Source organism: Vulpes vulpes, chromosome 13 (genome assembly GCF_048418805.1).
Source record: "Vulpes vulpes isolate BD-2025 chromosome 13, VulVul3, whole genome shotgun sequence".
Lineage (NCBI taxonomy): Eukaryota > Metazoa > Chordata > Mammalia > Carnivora > Canidae > Vulpes > Vulpes vulpes.
This window is the reverse complement of record NC_132792.1, coordinates 28,158,157-28,177,021: the sequence shown is the minus strand read 5'-3', so window position 1 is coordinate 28,177,021 and position 18,865 is coordinate 28,158,157. Positions and strand designations below refer to the sequence as shown.

Here is an 18,865-nt window from a genome sequence, read left to right as displayed (position 1 = left end):
AAAGCCATGAACCAAGCAGGGATAAGGTAGGAGTACAGAGGAGTTCCTTTGGGGACATGGTAAGTTTGAAGTTTGGCTCTATTATCATAAGCAGTTTATTTTCCCACAGACTTATTTTGATTAAATCTCTTGATTTCCAGGGTATAATATTCCTCAACTCAAACCCAAGGAAGAGAGGTTGGTCTAAATAACTCGGCTTTTCACAAGTTCTGATAGTGCAACAAATTTTTGAGATTATCGACTTTGAAAAATAAAAGTGTAAACATAAACATAATGTGCATAATGATCAATTATTGGTTTCATTTTGTATTGAGCATTGTGCAAACTGCTTTACAAATGTTAACTTTTCTCCTATTTTCAGATAAGAAAAATTGAGGATTTAAAAGGGCCTAGCAACATAGTTAACAGAGCTAGTAAGACCAGTTTGACTCGAAAGGCCTTGCTTAAAGGCATTAAAATATATCTTATGTGTTTGCTTTTTTTTTAAAAAAAAGATAATATTGATCTTTATTGATAATATTGATATATTCTAAACACTTCTAATTTTTCTTTATCTTTTATAAGCATATTTTTCAGTTTCATACTAAATAGAAGCAAATATTCAAATTAATCAATCATAAACAATATTTAGCATGATTTATTATGCCAGGTTCCAATTTAAGAACTGATATGGCCTTGGAGCAATCATACTGCATTGTTATCAGAATTGAGTAGTCATAAAAATAAATGCTTACAATACTGTTGAGTAAGTTGAAAAATATGTCAATGTTAAACACTAATTTAATTTTTGAAAATCTGGAATTAGGCCAGCAACATTTTTTTAGAAGTTGAAAGTGTGTATCATTCCGAAAGATGAGCTTAACAAATTACAAATTTGTGTTTACAAATAGAATTTTCAAGATGGTATACCTAGTGAGCAGGTACTGGATATAAATATTACAATATTAAGCAGGTACATTTCTCCAGAAAGAAACTTCTTAGTGATGAGGAGCAATTGCCCAAATGAAGGAAAGGAGATTAATCACTTACTGATTAGCCTTGAAAAAAATACAATCACTGGATTTTCCATAGGAAAAAAAAATCAGGCTCCTCTGGGCTGCACACAAAATAAGACCAGAAAAGGAATCTTGTGGTGCCAAAAGCAAATCTGGATTAATCATTAGTGGCTGGTCCTTTGACAAGTGTGGTTTCCTGCCTGGGATGTCATACTTCTGTATTGAGTTTTGACTGCCAGCATGGCCAGAGACCATCATCCGTACATCATAGCATCCTAAGAGATGTCCCATGATGTCTCATTTTTCCAGCATCTTCTTCCGAGAAAATTATGTTAAAAGGAGCATCACTAGTGGCACTGAAGGTAAAATGAAGTAACAAAAGGGGAGATTGGTGCTTATGGGGAAGGAAAGTCTCATTGTCTTGCCCTGGTGATAGCGGATGCTATAAACTGACTCTGCAAATAGAATCTTTACTATAGAAAGTCTTTAGGTTTTAAAACGCAAGCAATAAGAGTTGCCTTTTTTCCTGTTACCCCAGAGTATCTCTAATAGCCAGTAGCCAATCCACAGAAACATGGAACATTACCTCAAAGAGAGAATACAGAAGAGCTAGGATAGTTAACAATATTCAAGGTGACCAGGTGAAGGAGCAGAGGCCGACAGGCTGGACTTGTAGTTTTACCTTTGATTCATACACTGTCTCTGTGCTTATGCAGCAGAATCAGCATGACCAACCAGGCATCTCAGCTCCTTGAGTGTTTCCATCCTTGTTATCACCTCTTTCCTGAATAAAGACTTAATCAAAATCAACTATTGCATTCTGTCCTTGGTAGCCCTTCCCATTCTGACTGGATTGGCTCAGCCAGATGACATTCAGGTGAGCCAAGAAAAGATGCCTGTCCCCTCCCCCTCTCCCTCACACTCCCAACTTGTTGGGATGGGGTGATGTTATCCTGTTATATATTTTGAAAGATTATTTGTTGAAAAGTAACAAATGATTATATTTTCAACTCATTCCTATGTATCCATAATCAGAGAATTAGAGAAATCTCTAAATTAGACCATTTATTCTCTGGTTCCAATTAGTATTAATCAAGAAACCTTTCTTACCTTTTAGGTTTGTGTGCCTGACTCACACAAGACTTGGTATGATTATGTGCATTTCATGATTTTTTTTTTCAGATGAAATCACACTCTCCCCTCCTCCCTGAATTAGTAACATTTGAAGTTAACCATATTCTTTCTTTTCTGTAATCAGTGGAGCAGCTTCCTCCCTCCCTCCATCTTCTATTGGTATTAGCTAGTCTCCTGGTCAGCTATTAACAGGCATTCTGATGCCTTTATTAGCTACCAGCTGTCTTAAAACTTCACTTTTTCCCTTCCTCTTCCTCTTTTTCTTCTGAAAACTAAATGCCTTTGCAGAAATGCTTTTTCCCTAATGGTTAATTTATTCAAGAAACTTAACATGGATTAAGATCCTGGCAAATGTAGGCTTTTAAAAAACAAACAGTAGGCTGTATTTAAAACCAGATTTAAGATGAAATAGTGAGGAAAATGAAGAATCTCTTAGGAGCAAAAGCTTTAGAAATTCGTAATAACCGTAATCAGTCCTAACCCATAGGTAACAAGGCCCTTTTTTTAAACTAACATTGTTTTCTTTTGGTGTCTCATTGAATGTTAATGTGCTATACCTTTACTTTATTCATTAAAAGAAAAAAAAGCCTGCTCAATTTAATGCATAGAATGCTGATTTCCTTTTGGATAGCTTAGACTCTGGTTCATTTCCTTATTTCCAGTCTTTATAATTTTATACCTAGATAAATGATATTTTTCTATTCTTAATTTTAAAACAGGTCATGAGAAAAAAGTTATGCCAATGCTACTAATCTTTAGATTGCCAGCGCCAGGAAAGCAACATTCATAATATTGTCCTCACTGGCTTTCCTTTTGGAATTGTGGTGCCAGGGAAAATGATTTATTGCCAGCCTGGACTGAGACTTGGGCTTTGTAGAAAAGATTTATTGGCATCAACTTTGCATAAGGCCATAATCAGTCCTGAAAAGACATTTGTCACTATAAACCCTTATTTTCAGGTGCCTGACACTTTCCATAAAACTATACTTCAAGTGGAAAAGTCATTTGGGTTTTCAGATCCTTTATTCCAGTATTTCTTGACCATTTAAAAAGTCTTTCATTTCTTGAGCTTTCTGGATACACTAGCATAGTGTTCCTGGGACCTATCCCTAGGTTTCCGCAAGGCAGGCAGGGGGCTGGGGAGGTGGGAACCATAAGTGTATATTTTAAACAAGTGCCTGAGGAGCTTCTGCCGCAAGTAGAAAACTGAGAAACATTCTCAGGACAGCAGATATGGAGTCCTGTGCATAGCTCTGGCTGTGTTTGTGTAATCCTGACTAGCTGATGTGGCCTCTCTGTCTCATTTGTTTCCTTGTGTATTCCTTATATATGCCTTAATTGGGCAAGTATACTGTCTTTTTATAAATCGTGAAGTTTAAAGAAAATAAAGTAAGGAAGTACTTACCTTACAGGAAGTACACATAGGAAGCAGATGATGCACCTTTGTTCTATTCTTTTTTCTAAAATCCATAATGACAAGCACAAACACACAAACAAAATTACTTGTGTCTGTGTATACATGCATAGACAGTACTCAGTCAGGGGTAGAAAAACTCTTGGGAGGGTGAACTGATCTCTTGATCAGAATGAACAACTTAAAATTCACTTGTAGGAAGCAGCAATACAGTTCAGATTAGGAGACATAATCCAAGAGCCAAAGTTTACTGCAAGGTGGATAACCAAAGAGGTCCTGTCTTGAAACACCAGTCTCAAGGATGCCTAAGAAGCTGAAAACATTCCTCAAGTACCAATGACAGGCCCTCAGATTTAAAGAGAGTTTAAAGTGCTTAATGCACTTAAGATAGCCTGAAATAGCCAACTATTTACCATATTCGTTAACTCACCAAGAAACTGTGCACAAATTAATTGGTCCATGTTTACTCTTATCTGTGGCACAAATCAGAGGGGTTCAAAAGTCAACCTGAAAGCACTTTTGCATTTCAATTGATTCCAAATGTAAAGTCATGATACCATTTGCTTTTTATAGAATAATTTATAGTGATTGTCCTTTATAATGTGAATCTGTCAGGTCTGAGGTCACTTACATGTTTAAGTTCTGAATTTTATATGATTCTTGCATTCTACTTCCTCCTCTTAGAAAAACCTCCCTTGAGTCAGTTTTGGAGAAAATACAGTAAATCATGAAATCAGCCAAAAGATAGAAACCTCCAAGCAGTAGTACATTTTGTCATGTAGCTGTTATTTCCAGAATTTTCCATTTTGGTGTTAGTTCAAAACATACTGGTTAAATTGTTTATTTTATTTTTAAAGATTTTATTCATTTATTCATGAGAGACACGGGGAGGGAGAGCAGGGACACAGGCAGAGGGAGAAGCAGGCTCCATGTAGGGAGCCTGATGTGGGACTCTCAATCCTGGGACTCCAGGATCAAGCCCAGGGCCAAAGGCAGGTGTCAAACTGCTGAGCCACCCAGGGATCCCCCTTAATTGTTTATTTTAAAAAGAAAAATATATTCAAAGAAGGGTTTTGCCTTAGTCACTGTTTTACTAATAGCCAAAGAATATTTTGTGAAGTGTTACAAGGAAAAATAAAAATCTGGTACATTTGTGCTCTTAATATCCAAGTCTTAGTTAACCTAATGGATTTGTTATTGGAACAGATACAAATACATTTATTAATTCAAAATAAAATTTTACATTGACATAGATATCTCAGTCCTCAACAAATACATCATTTATATGTTTTAATACCAGTCTAACATTTGTTCTGATTATTTTACATGGATTATAGATAATTAGAAAATAAATATTCAAATACTAGAAATGAAAACCTCATGGGGTATTTTAAATGCTTGTTGATTATAAAAAACATAAAACATGAGCCTGTCTCTTCAAACAATCAATTATCAATTAAAACAACCAATATTAATTGGACTATCTTAGATATACCAAGACAATTGAAATGCATGGAGCTCTAGGGAAACCACATTGCTCAGCCCCACCTATCGTGCAGTGGGGATGGTGCCCACTGGAATTAAGCAGGGCACACCCAGTCTGCGGGATTGGATGTAACAGCCCTTGATGCCTCCTGTCCTCAACTAGTTTACAATCCATCTGAGCAGGGGGAGGAAGCAGGTAAAATTGGAGATAAGATTAATACACATGAAACAAGAGTAGCAAGAAAAAAATATATAACAATAAAATAAAAAGGGAGAAAAAAGTAAAATGAAGATGGTGTATGCCAAAGACATGGGAATGTGTCTTGTTTCTTTTTCCCTCATTAGGTGATAACAGATTCTAAAATAACTTGGGTAGCTGAGCATGTAGTTGAAGATATGCTCTGTGTAACAGAACTGCCTGTGAGCTCTGAGAAGCCTGGAGATTAATGACCACATGGAGGCCCTGGTACAAATTTTTAAAATGATCCAAGAAGAGAATATAGACTTTGTCATTTGATGAGATTGGGTTTTAGCCATCAGGGAAATTTCAGCTTCAACGTGAAATTTCTGACTTGATAGGTTACATTTTATTTGTGTATTTTAATCACATTGTGAATTCATAATTCCAGGGTGAAAACACCTATCTTACATATAAAACGTCCGAAGAATGCTGGGTGGGGGGGTGGGAATGGGTTTAGGGAAGAAATTGTGTGTGTGATGTTATAGGTAAGGAATGCGATCACAAAGACCAATTCCATGAAAAACATTTCTTGTAAACTCATGAAAGAATGCTGTTACATATAAATTTGAGCATGCAATTGCAGAGTAGTATGGACAGTTGAATGCTATAGGTGTTTTATTCATCTTTCACGCCTTGGCTTAGGAATCACTTACTCTAGAAGGCCTCCCTGATCTCCAAAGTTAGGTAACATGTCCCTCCTGTGGCTTTGCAGCATGTGCTCAACTATCAATGCACTCATAACTTGTTTGCAATTGCATGTTTATTGTTCTGTCTCACATAACAAAACGGCAATAACAATGTTTAATATTCATTAAACATTATGCTTACTAAATGAACTTTCTTAAAGCTTTAAGTAATTATGTGCTTTAATAATAAGAACCAGGACGCCAATAAATTAGGAAATCTAGAAGAAATGGACGCATTCCTGGAAAGCCACAAACTACCAAAACTGGAGCAGGAAGAAACAGAAAACCTGAACAGGCCAATAACCAGGGAGGAAATTGAAGCAGTCATCAAAAACCTCCCAAGACACAAGAGTCCAGGGCCAGATGGCTTCCCAGGGGAATTCTATCAAACGTTTAAAGAAGAAATCATACCTATTCTACTAAAGCTGTTTGGAAAGATAGAAAGAGATGGAATACTTCCAGATTCGTTCTATGAGGCCAGCATCACCCTGATTCCAAAACCAGACAAAGACCCCACCAAAAAGGAGAATTACAGACCTATATCCCTGATGAACATGGATGCAAAAATTCTCAACAAGATACTAGCCAATAGGATCCAACAACACATTAAGAAAATTATTCACCATGACCAAGTAGGATTTATCCCTGGGACACAAGGCTGGTTCAACACTCGTAAAACCATCAATGTGATTCTTCATATCAGCAAGAGAAAAACCAAGAACCATATGATACTCTCATTAGATGCAGAGAAAGCATTTGACAAAATACAGCATCCATTCCTGATCAAAACCCTTCAGAGTGTTGGGATAGAGGGAACTTTCCTCGACATCTTAAAAGCCATCTATGAAAAGCCCACAGCAAATATCATTCTCAATGGGGAAGCACTGGGAGCCTTTCCCCTAAGATCAGGAACAAGACAGGGATGTCCACTCTCACCACTGCTGTTCAACATAGTTCTGGAAGTCCTCGCCTCAGCAATCAGACAACAAAAAGACATTAAAGGCATTCAAATTGGCAAAGAAGAAGTCAAACTCTCCCTCTTCGCCGATGACATGATACTCTACATAGAAAACCCAAACGCCTCCACCCCAAGATTGCTAGAACTCATACAGCAATTTGGTAGCGTGGCAGGATACAAAATCAATGCCCAGAAATCAATGGCATTTCTATACACTAACAATGAGACTGAAGAAAGAGAAATTAAGGAGTCAATCCCATTTACAATTGCACCCAAAAGCATAAGATACCTAGGAATAAACCTAACCAAAGAGGTAAAAGATCTATACCCTAAAAACTATAGAACACTTCTGAAAGAAATTGAGGAAGACACAAAGAGATGGAAAAATATTCCATGCTCATGGATTGGCAGAATTAATATTGTAAAAATGTCAATGTTACCCAGGGCAATTTATACGTTTAATGCAATCCCTATCAAAATACCATGGACTTTCTTCAGAGAGTTAGAACAAATTATTTTAAGATTTGTGTGGAATCAGAAAAGACCCCGAATAGCCAGGGGAATTTTAAAAAAGAAAACCATAGCTGGGGGCATCACAATGCCAGATTTCAGGTTGTACTACAAAGCTGTGGTCATCAAGACAGTGTGGTACTGGCACAAAAACAGACACATAGATCAATGGAACAGAATAGAGAACCCAGAAGTGGACCCTGAAATGTACGGTCATCTAATATTCGATAAAGGAGGAAAGACTATCCATTGGAAGAAAGACAGTCTCTTCAATAAATGGTGCTGGGAAAATTGGACATCCACATGCAGAAGAATGAAACTGGACCACTCTCTTTCACCATACATAAAGATAAACTCAAAATGGATGAGAGATCTAAATGTGAGACAAGATTCCATCAAAATCCTAGAGGAGAACACAGGCAACACCCTTTTTGAACTTGGCCACAGTAACTTCTTGCAAGATACATCCACAAAGGCAAAAGAAACAAAAGCAAAAATGAACTATTGGGACTTCATCAAGATAAGAAGCTTTTGCACAGCAAAGGATACAGTCAACAAAACTAAAAGACAACCTACAGAATGGGAGAAGATATTTGCAAATGACATATCAGATAAAGGGCTAGTTTCCAAAATCTATAAAGAACTTATTAAACTCAACACCAAAGAAACAAACAATCCAATCATGAAATGGGCCAAAGACATGAAGAGAAATCTCACAGAGGAAGACATGGACATGGCCAACAAGCACATGAGAAAATGCTCTGCATCACTTGCCATCAGGGAAATACAAATCAAAACCACAATGAGATACCACCTCACACCAGTGAGAATGGGGAAAATTAACAAGGCAGGAAACAACAAATGTTGGAGAGGATGCGGAGAAAAGGGAACCCTCTTACACTGTTGGTGGGAATGTGAACTGGTGCAGCCACTCTGGAAAACTGTGTGGAGGTTCCTCAAAGAGTTAAAAATAGACCTGCCCTACGACCCAGCAATTGCACTGTTGGGGATTTACCCCAAAGATTCAGATGCAATGAAATGTCGGGACACCTGCACCCCGATGTTTCTAGCAGCAATGGCCACAATAGCCAAACTGTGGAAGGAGCCTCGGTGTCCATCGAAAGATGAATGGATAAAGAAGGTGTGGTTTATGTATACAATGGAATATTACTCAGCAATTAGAAACGACAAATACCCACCATTTGCTTCAACGTGGATGGAACTGGAGGGTATTATGCTGAGTGAAATAAGTCAGTCGGAGAAGGACAAACAGTGTATGTTCTCATTCATTTGGGGAATATAAATAATAGTGAAAGGGAATATAAAGGAAGGGAAAAGAAATGTTGGGAAATATCAGGAAGGGAGACAGAACATAAAGACTCCTAACTCGGGGAAACGAACTAGGGGTGGTGGAAGGGGAGGAGGGCGGGTGTTGGAGGGGAATGGGTGACGGGCACTGAGGTGGACACTTGACGGGATGAGCACTGGGTGTTTTTCTGTATGTTGGTAAATTGAACACCAATAAAAATTAATTAAAAAAAAAATAAGAAGAACCAGGATGCCTGGGTGGTTTAGTTGGTTAAGCATCTGCCTTTGGCTCAGGTCATGATCCCAGGGTCTGGAACAGAACTCTGTGTCAGACTCCATGGGGAGTCTGTTTGTCCTTCTTCCTTTGCCCCCCCCCCCCACCACTTGTGCTCTCTCTCACTCTCTCCAATAAATTAATACAATTTTTAATAATAAATAATAATATGAAGAAGAACCATCTAGTGAGGTAGGTATTGCTATTAGGTTACTTTACAAATGAGGAAATAGAGCTGTAAAAAGGTTAAGAAACTGCCCAAGGCCAAAGAGCTAGAACATTGCAGAGTAAGAATTCAAATACAAATAATCTGACTACAAAACAGGGAAAGTGTATTTTACACCTGCCGCTGGCAAAATGTTGGGCACTTAGCATCCAAATTTTCACTGAACGAATAACTGAATGATGTCAAAGAGGGAGACAGATGAAGATTGGGAGCTATACAAGAAAGCTGGTTAGGGAGAGTGTGGGATTTGAGCTAAGCCTTGAAAAATGGGCACGATTTGGATGAGTTTACAAAAAAGTGGAGAGCATTATGCCTGGAGAACTTGAGCCAATAATGAGAACATGTACACAGAGTGTTTGGGGACAGTCAGGAGGCTGTAGACATGGAGACTGGGTAGGAAGGTTGAGTCACATTGTAGAATATCTTAGAAACACAGGCAAAGTAACAGAAGAAAGCCACTAACATACCATGTATGTGAGAGTGACATGACAAGAGCAGTTTTTAAGTGAAAGCATTATGTAAAAACAGAACAAAACCACCATCTAGGCATATTTTAAAATATTCTTTATATTCTTTAAAGAATGTCTATTTTACTAGTAAACTAATTTCAAGGAGTGTAGTTTTCACCTTATTTTTACTTAGTCAACTGAGTATCTGCTCTTTTGTTATATAAACACTGTAAAGGATGCAGTAATTTCATAAATGGTTAAATATAGTTTCTTTTAGATATATTACTCTTCAATTTTGAAGTAGGTTTTATTTTCTTTCAAAATAATAGGAGGCTCTCATCTCACTTAAATATAACCTATTTTAGTGACTGTAATTTTATCTAATATATCCTTTGTCAAATTTATTAATCTCCTAGCTGGCATTCAAAATAGTCACCATTTAAGATGATTAGGTCAGTCCAAAAATTAGTTGCCTAGCTTATCAATTTCTTAGTAAATGTCTTTATTGCCAAAAAACTGTAAGGTTCTGCCCTTGGCTTTTATTTGGTATATGGCTCTACAGCTTGGAGAAGGCAAGCTCATCAAATTTATAGATGACACAAAGTTGAAAAGAAAACAATCTATCTGATGTCACAATCTAGAAAAGTTGGAGCAAGGGTCAAATCTAACAGGATGGAGCCATACGGTTAGATCATGTTTCAAGATTCTATGAAAATAACTGCACCAGCAAAAGACCAAGAAAATGATGTTTAGCTGCAATACGTGGGCTAAGTACCCCTGTTTGTCCACCCTAGCAAGTTTACAGTCCATGGTGACTACATTGAAACTCAACAGAGAATACTATCATACCTGATTTGTGCTACCCTGGAAGGGTGCATGCAGTCCCATTCTACATTGACAATAGGTTTTAAGTAAACATACACACATCACACATACATGTTTTTAAATCCATCACTCTCTCAACTTGGAAAATACTATTAATTAGAAACAAAGGAGTTGAACTGCTTTGTCAGCTTTGCAAAATATCAAATCCATCACTTTTATTGGTCAAACACATACCTGTGACAATGGTGGTTCTGCCTTATAGTGGCCAAAGAACTTTATGAGCCTGGTGTCGTGTACTATTGGATTCCTTCTTCAAATGGTTTTATGGATTCTGGTAGAGTAGCTCTATACCCACACAATGTCTTTTAACAAGGCACAAATTCACCAGAATTATAGATAATCCTTCTCTTAATACTTCTTGGCTTATATATCATCTCTCTCTCTCTCTCTCTCTCTTTGGCCAGATCTAATAAATATAAGAAAGATAGAGCTACTAAATTTTATTTCCAAAAATTATCAGTTACCAAAATAAAAGAATTTGTTTTCAATTCATATTCTCCATTTACTTTCTTGAGGTTCCTAAACTATTAGACCAAATTTTTCTTCTAAGTTGTCATATGATTGGTAAACCCAATTTTAGTTCTAATTTACCATATGAGTCCTTAAAAGATACTAATTTTGTCAAATTCAAATTATCTCAAAAACTCTAGTGTGCAAACCTTCCAAATTAAACAATCCCTCCCTCTCCTCTCTGTTACACATATACATACTCACACAGGTATAGAGAAATTTTTTGTGTGTTTTTCTGGATCTCTAGACATTAATAAAACTCATATACACAAGGGCTTCTGGTTCAACAACATATATATCAAAAAAGAAAATATATATCAAGAACTATATCTAAAAACTACTGAATTTAACCATCCTTTCATTCTTTAATCTGTTCATTCATCCAACAAATCTTTATTTGAATATAATGGAGTGATTAAAAGTTCAAGCTGTAGAGCCAGATTCCCTGGGTGTAAGTCCTAAGCATTCCAGTTATAGCTTGTGGGACCTTGGTTGGGACTGTCACAGTTTCCACATTGCTAAATTGGGGATAATAATAAAACCTCTTATGGATTATTTTAAGGACATGTAAAATGCTGAGAGCAGCACGTGACACATGTAAATGCTGTATTTGTCTTGTTATTATTATGGTCTCTACACTTGATCAATTTAAATCTTTTTCTAAGGACAGGTACTAATTCTTTTGACAAATATATTCACCCTTAAAGATCTTCTAAAATGAGTTTTAGCTCTAAAATTATGGAGAATACACCTTACAGTAGGTGATTCCTTGTTCCTAAGAAAAACCTTGGTGAAACCGGTGAACAGATTATTAAAAATGTCTATTCATTGAAAGAATCCTCTCCAGAAAAACCACGTTCTGCAGCTTAGTGTCATGACACAGATAACATTTATATCAGAGGCTGAGCTAAAACACTTGTCTTGGCAAAAGTAGAAAAAAAAAAAGCAGAATAAAGAATTACAGGAAAAAATAGGTACTGGTGTTCTCATGAAAGTTTAATTCTGTTGACCTTGACAGTGTTGCCTCAAAATGGGGTGAGAAAGGAAGATGTGTGGTGACCTAGCACACAGATGAAGGGGTGCCTCCCACCTCATACAAGATCTGTTATGTGTCTGTAGAAGAAGGTAAAGATGCAATTATCCTATTTTCTTTGGGGTTCTTGTTCTCTTTTGTTCATTTTTTTCTAATCTTCATAGTTATATCTGCATTTCCCCTAATCTCAACACTCATTTCATTAAAATGATGACCAGAGTCACAATCTATTCTTTGATTTTTCTTTCGGAGGCTCTTCTCTCTTCTTATTTCTTATCAATTTTATACTAGCAGCATTTTGAGACAAAATAGAAGTTATAAAGGGAAGGGTTCTGCAATGCCCTGAGTGTCAACTAGCTGAATGGATTGGTGCACGGATGAGGGATGGGGAGAGAGTCCTGGGGAGAGTATCTGGATCTGAGAAGTATAAATCCTACAGAACTGCAACTTATTGGTAGTATATTTCTCTCTGTGTCTTTGAAAATCTAAAAATCCCATTTAAGATGCCTTTTTGATTCCAAACCTAGTGATCTCTAGCCCTACAACTTTATAGATGATACTTTGAAATTATCTGGATAGGCATTCTGATAGTTCTAGGGATAATGATATGCTCATAAAGTTAAGTGTGGCTGAATTTATATGTAGTGCCACTGCTTAGACTTCTCCAAATTTTGTTACTTCTTGAAGTCGGATCTCAGTTCAGCTCTCTTCCACAAATCTTAGTGGATTATGGACAGATTGAATCCCATTATGGGGTTGGACTCAATTGCTGCTGGATCTAATCAAGGTTTCTCCCAGGGATCATTCCACAATGACAAGAGAAGCCAACGTTCCTCTGAGCAAAATTACTTTTATTGCACTTCTAAAATCATTGATTTTCATGAAAAGAGGAAGATTGGAAGTAACTTAGATAATTTCTAGCACTTTAACAAGATGTACTGACTAGTTTGAAGTTGTATGGTGACATTTTATTTCCTGTTTTAGGGAGGATAGACTCTTTCACTTATTTTTATAAGCTACTTAAAGTCTGGTCAAGTTTCCTCTTTCCACTACACCAAGACCTTTGAAAAATTAAGAGATACATTTTTAGGTGTTGGTCATTCTCCAGTGTAAACCTAAATGTTACTGGAGGAACAAAGAAAAACCATCATTGTGAAGACCCATGTACTGGTGTAGGTATGGCTGCTCCATCTAATTCACTTCTTTTTCTGTCTGAGCTTTGATCCCTTTGCAGAAACCTAGAAGTATTAATAATCCTTCCTATACATGGAGAACCCTTGAGGTAATAGGGCAAAATGAAATTAAAATTAAATGGGAGTATCAAATTGGTTTTAAGATAACAGCATGGTGGAATAAACACGGTGAAGTAAGAAGTCAGGTTAGCGCTCAGAATGCATTTTAGAAGTTGCACACATTTCCTGAAGGAGCAGTTAACCTTTCTTTTGGTATTATTTTGCCTTTCCTTTTAGACATTAGGTACTCAGAATTGGATCCCTGAATCATACATGACTCGCTTCTTAGATATTTAGTTATTTATGGGGTTATTTTTAATAATGGAAGGAGCAGACATGAATCCACAAGTCACAAGTGCTTGACAAAAACAAGGGGCATACATTTGATTCTAGCTTTCTTTACAGCCAAAGAAGAGAACAGAATAGAATCAGTGACATGATTTGCAACTTTATGAAATAATGAAACAAGAAGCCTGGTCCTCATTGTGGCACTATAAGGAATTTTCTGTTGCTCGCCTCACAATGAGGGCATTATAACATGCAAAAAAAATGTATTCAGCAGCATCATTAACAGTACATTTCATGGAGTTTTATCCACTTTGGTTCTGTTTGTTGCACTGAATGAAGTTAGGTTACACTAGCCCTTGCCTGAATATAAATAAATATATGTGAATTGCAAACCTTATGTAGCTCACCCTGTAGCACAAAAAAACATTTGGAACTTCCATCTCTTAAATTTTTTGAGTGAAAGATATATGAAACTTTTAGTGGCATTTAAATGAGCACAGCACCTGTCTGGCCCCACACTTTCCCAATTTATAAGCAAAGTCTTCATTACCCATATGTCCCAAGAAACCCAACGCATTCAGAGGAAGACTCCAATTTGGATGACCTTGCTTCTATTCTTCTTAATTTATTATTAAAATGCTGTTGCTTAATTTGTTGAAAAACTTTTAGAGGACCTATTATGTGCTAGGCACTGTATCTTCACTGAAGATATAGTAGTGAACAAAAAGTAGACACAGTTGTCCTGCTTTGATGGTTTGAGAGGGGGAAAGCAGTTGCAGGAGGCCAACTGAGCTTTGGAGGCAATATGGGAACAGGTAGTATAGAGCTTTATAGGAGGTATGAGAGACTCTGGATTCAACTCTTAGCAAGATGTACAGCTATTGGAAGGTTCTGAGCAGAATGACATGATCTTGTTAAAAGAGAATCATTCTGGGGCAAGGACAGAAACTAGAAGACCAGTTTAGTGAAATAATCCAAGACAGGTTAAAAATCAGAAGGAACAATTCCCAGTTTCTTTTTCCTAGATCAGTATGCCATATTTATCCTCTTTACTAGAACTTCTGACACCTCTCCTTACACACCTTTGGATGATTCTTATTTCCTATTTCACAGAGCAACCATCATTCTTTGCCTTCTTACCACTGCTTCTATCCCTCAGCTCATATCCATGTCCATTTACTCTGTCTTCCCTTTGGCAACAACTGACGAATTTTCTGTAACTCTCTTTACTAATCCACTAGTCCCATCTCCTCTCAACTACTCAAGGACATCACTCTAGAATTTGTCTCTTTTCTCTATTGCATCATCATTTCTCCTTTACTTTTTTGCATCTTCCCATAGCACGTAAATATGCTAATATTCTTCCAATATTAAGAAAATCCTCTCTTGACCCAAATCCACCACCCAAGTGCAGCCATGTTTCCCTATTCCCCCATATAGCAAAAAATCATATAAAGAATAATTATTTCTCTCCTTTGTCTTCTCTTAAAAGGCTCTCATTGGGCTTTCACCCCCACCACTCCACCAAAATTGCTATTGAGAAATCAGCAGTGACTTTCATGTTGCTAAATCTAATGATCAAATCTCAGTTCTCAACCTACTTGGTCTGTCAGCAGTAGGGAACACATTAAACAAAATTTTTTAAAAATTTATTTATTTGACAGAGAGTGAGCACATGAAAGAGGAAGGGAGAGGGATAAGCAGACTCCCCATGGAGGGGGGAGGCCCATTTGGAGCTTGATCCCAGGACCTTGGCAAAAGCAGATGCTCAAGGGACTGAGCCACCCAGGTGTCCCAGGAAGGGACACATTTTTACTTTTGGCACAGCCACTATCTTGGTTTTCCTCCTCTATTTGTTTTCTTTGCTGGCTTCTCCTTATCTCCCATTAAAAATGGGTTTCAGTTCATGGGCCTTTTTGCTTCTCTGACTATACTACTCTTTTGGTGACTGCTTCTAGTCTCAAAGCTTAAATACTATCTATATGATATTCAAAAATTTAGACTCTAGTTCTAAACTATAATGTTAATTCTAGACTTATCTATTTTCAGTTGGGTATCTAATAGTTTTCTCAAATAGATCAAGCCCAAAGCTGATCCTGATCTTTTCACCTAAACTGTTCCTCCTGTATCCATCCCCATCCTTGTAAACAGCAACTGAACTCTTTCAGTTACTGATCCAAAGCCTTGGAATCTCTCACACACTCTGCCTGCAAGCCAATCGCAAATCCATCATTTTTACTTTCAAAATGCCACCACCTTCTAAACATATTTAGAGTCTGGATATGTTTTTAATTCTCATTCTTCCACTGCTACCACTCTAGCTTAATCCTCCATCACATTTTGAATAGATTATTGCAACAGCCACTTAAGGGGTCTAACTGGTTCTGTCCCTTTACTTCCTTTATTTCCTTTATTAGTCTGTTCTCAATCCAATGGCCAGAATGATCCTTAGGTCATTACCTCCTTCTGTTCAAAATCCTCCAGAGGCTTCTCATCTCACTTAAAGTAAAAGCCAAAAAAATCCTCAATGGCTTAAAAGGCCTGGCACAGTCCAGCAACAATTTAAAAGTCTGGCAATATTGAGTATTGGTGAAATTGTGGAACACCAAGTGGTTTTATTTTATTGATTTTTAAATTTAATATAGTTTGTTTTTTTAATTTACTGGTGAGAATGTAATGGGTATAAACACTTGGAGAACAATGTGGCAATACTTAATGAAGCTGAAAATGCACAATGGGACAGGAATTCTGGTTCTATGTTCATACCTAAAAAGTCCCATGCATGTAAAGAGAGTAACATATACAATAATTTTTATAGCAGCATTGCTTATAACATCAAAAAACAGAAAACTAAACATCTATGAATAAAAGGTGGATAAATAAATCTTTATATGTTTATACAATAGAACATTACTAAGCAATGAAAATCAAGAAATGAAAGCTACATGTGCCAATATGGAGGGTCACATCGAAGCCCTCATTTGTATTAATGTTTTATTTCCTAAACAGGGTAGTGGGTTCACAGGTATTTATTACATTAGTTCTTAGAGCCTCTGTATGTCTGAAATATGTCATGAATTTTAAAGGAGGTAAACGGGAAATTTGTTGAGTGAGGGAACAGTTTAGAGTGAGAGCTTGCTGGGGGAGGGGCATAGATAGACACAGAGATGAACTTATACAGGCATGCATTGGGGCTGAGGAACTTAATTTCTATCCCCTCCTCCTGCAGTTTTCTTGGTTCATGTTACCATTTTTTCAATAGCCTTCTGTTTGTTCTTCCTCACCAGGTTCTTATTCCCCAGAATTCATTTTTTTATAGTTCTGAGTGGTTTATATAAACCCAAATCTGATCATGTCCATCCCTCTCCCTATAAATCTTAATAGACTCTTCATTACTTATAACAAATATAGTAAATTTCCTAATAGGATAGAAAGGGCACTGTAAAATATGGACCCAAGCATCCTTACCAATATCTGTCCCCAAATACTCCTGTTCGCAGCTCTGCGTTCTTGCTCACAGTCCTCTCTAGGGAATCATCCTTGTCTCACATCTGGAAAACACCAACATGAGATACAGTTTATGTGACTTCTTTCTAGCTTCTCTGGAGGTAGCAAGTCCTTCCTTTTCCTGTACATGTATAGAATTTTGTACATACCTCTATTATAGCAGTCATATTGTGTAGGATTTTTATTAGGTACTTATCATTCTGTTTCCCTCAATAGGAGCTATTAAAAGTCAGAGACAGTGGTTTTTGTTGCTGTTTCATCTTGTTTATATGTTTGCTTTTAAATCTTTACACACCTCGTCCCTACTAAGATGCTTAACATGTAAGGGATGCTAAATAATTATTTGTAGAATTGATGAAAGAATGAGTGGAGGTTTTATTTAGCAATGTTGTGGGTGACAAGAATAGACCAAGTAAGATATAAAGACAGTTTTCAAGTTCTTAATTATATGGCTGCCTCTTCTCATGAATTAAAGTGCTATTTCAACTTACAAATATTGTCAATAAGCATTGACAATACATATTCCAAAAATGAGAAAAAGTTGCAGGTATTATTTTGTTCATGTTAGCTAAATGTAGTCAGGATTGAGATGGTCCCTTGCTAGGATAAGTCAAAACTACTACACTGACAGGATACCAGAATATTTCAATTTACTTTTGAAAGTCTGGGTTAAAGCAATATAATCTTTAATCTGAAAAAAATGCACAACATAATATAACTCCTTCCTACATTCTCAAGATTTGAGACATGGAAGTTTACAGTTTCATTGTAGGGCCACACTAAGTCAATGAGAACTGTATCTGGATATGACATCTGCACAGGAAAATCTACTCCCTTTATTTTTAAGTTTTTTAATATCAAATTATTTTACAATTTGGAGGAAAACCCTACTGCTCCTCCATTGGTTCTCAAGACAATTGAATGTGGTAACTTACATTTTTGAAAATATATCAGTTTGGTATTTACTCAAAACTGGACAAATTCCACATTTTCAAAATGACTAGCTATTACTGAAGCTCCAACTTCCAAGTAGCTTGAATATTAAGAACTGGTTTTAAAAACCAAACCCACAAAGTACTCCAGAAAATGTAATCATTCTTCAATTGTCAACCACCAAGGCGCTTCCATTTAGAAAAGAATCAAGAGACTTGCCAGTTATTCAAGCCTAAGTGTCTTAACCCAGTTTCAGACTGAGGACAAAATACTGTAGAGACACAAAAGAATGCAACAGCACTCACTTCTTTTTTTTTTTTTTTTTTTTTTTTTTGAGGGAAGCTCTTTTATACATTCTCTAAGAAACAAGTATAAAACTGAGTTATTAGTCACTCCCGATAGAGGTGAGAGAGAAGCTGATGATGTGACCAGAACCGAAGGAAAGTTGTCTAGGTAATCAAAATACCAGACTTCCATTTAGACCCCTGAACAGTTTCCCAAAATTTTTTGAGGTGGTTAAGTCCATCTTCTGCATTATTTCTCAAACACATTAGGATATTGTTACCATGTGTGTTTTCATTTTTGTTACTGTTTTTATAATTTGCCCTAATTGCATGAAAAATGAGGGCATGAAGAAAAGCATGGGAGTTCTCTTTTCCTATTTTAACCCCACACGTTAAGCACAGACTTGCCCCATGCTGACTCCTCTAACACTTTGTAGGAGGCCCTGATCCAGCAATCATTCCTTTCAACTTCCAGACAACCGCCAGCCATACTCTTGGATGGGAAAAATGGAG

At 36.8% G+C, this 18,865-nt stretch overlaps 1 long non-coding RNA gene across 2 annotated transcripts in view; it reads right to left on the bottom strand.

Annotated features, from left to right (window-relative positions):
• LOC140595150 (uncharacterized) overlaps positions 1-18,865 on the bottom strand; it is a 137,990-nt gene that overhangs the window by 30,592 nt on the left and 88,533 nt on the right. For both annotated transcript variants that reach the window (XR_011996545.1, XR_011996546.1), the window contains one exon: positions 17,097-17,179. This is a non-coding gene — a long non-coding RNA (uncharacterized lncRNA). The remainder of the gene's footprint in view (positions 1-17,096; positions 17,180-18,865) is intronic.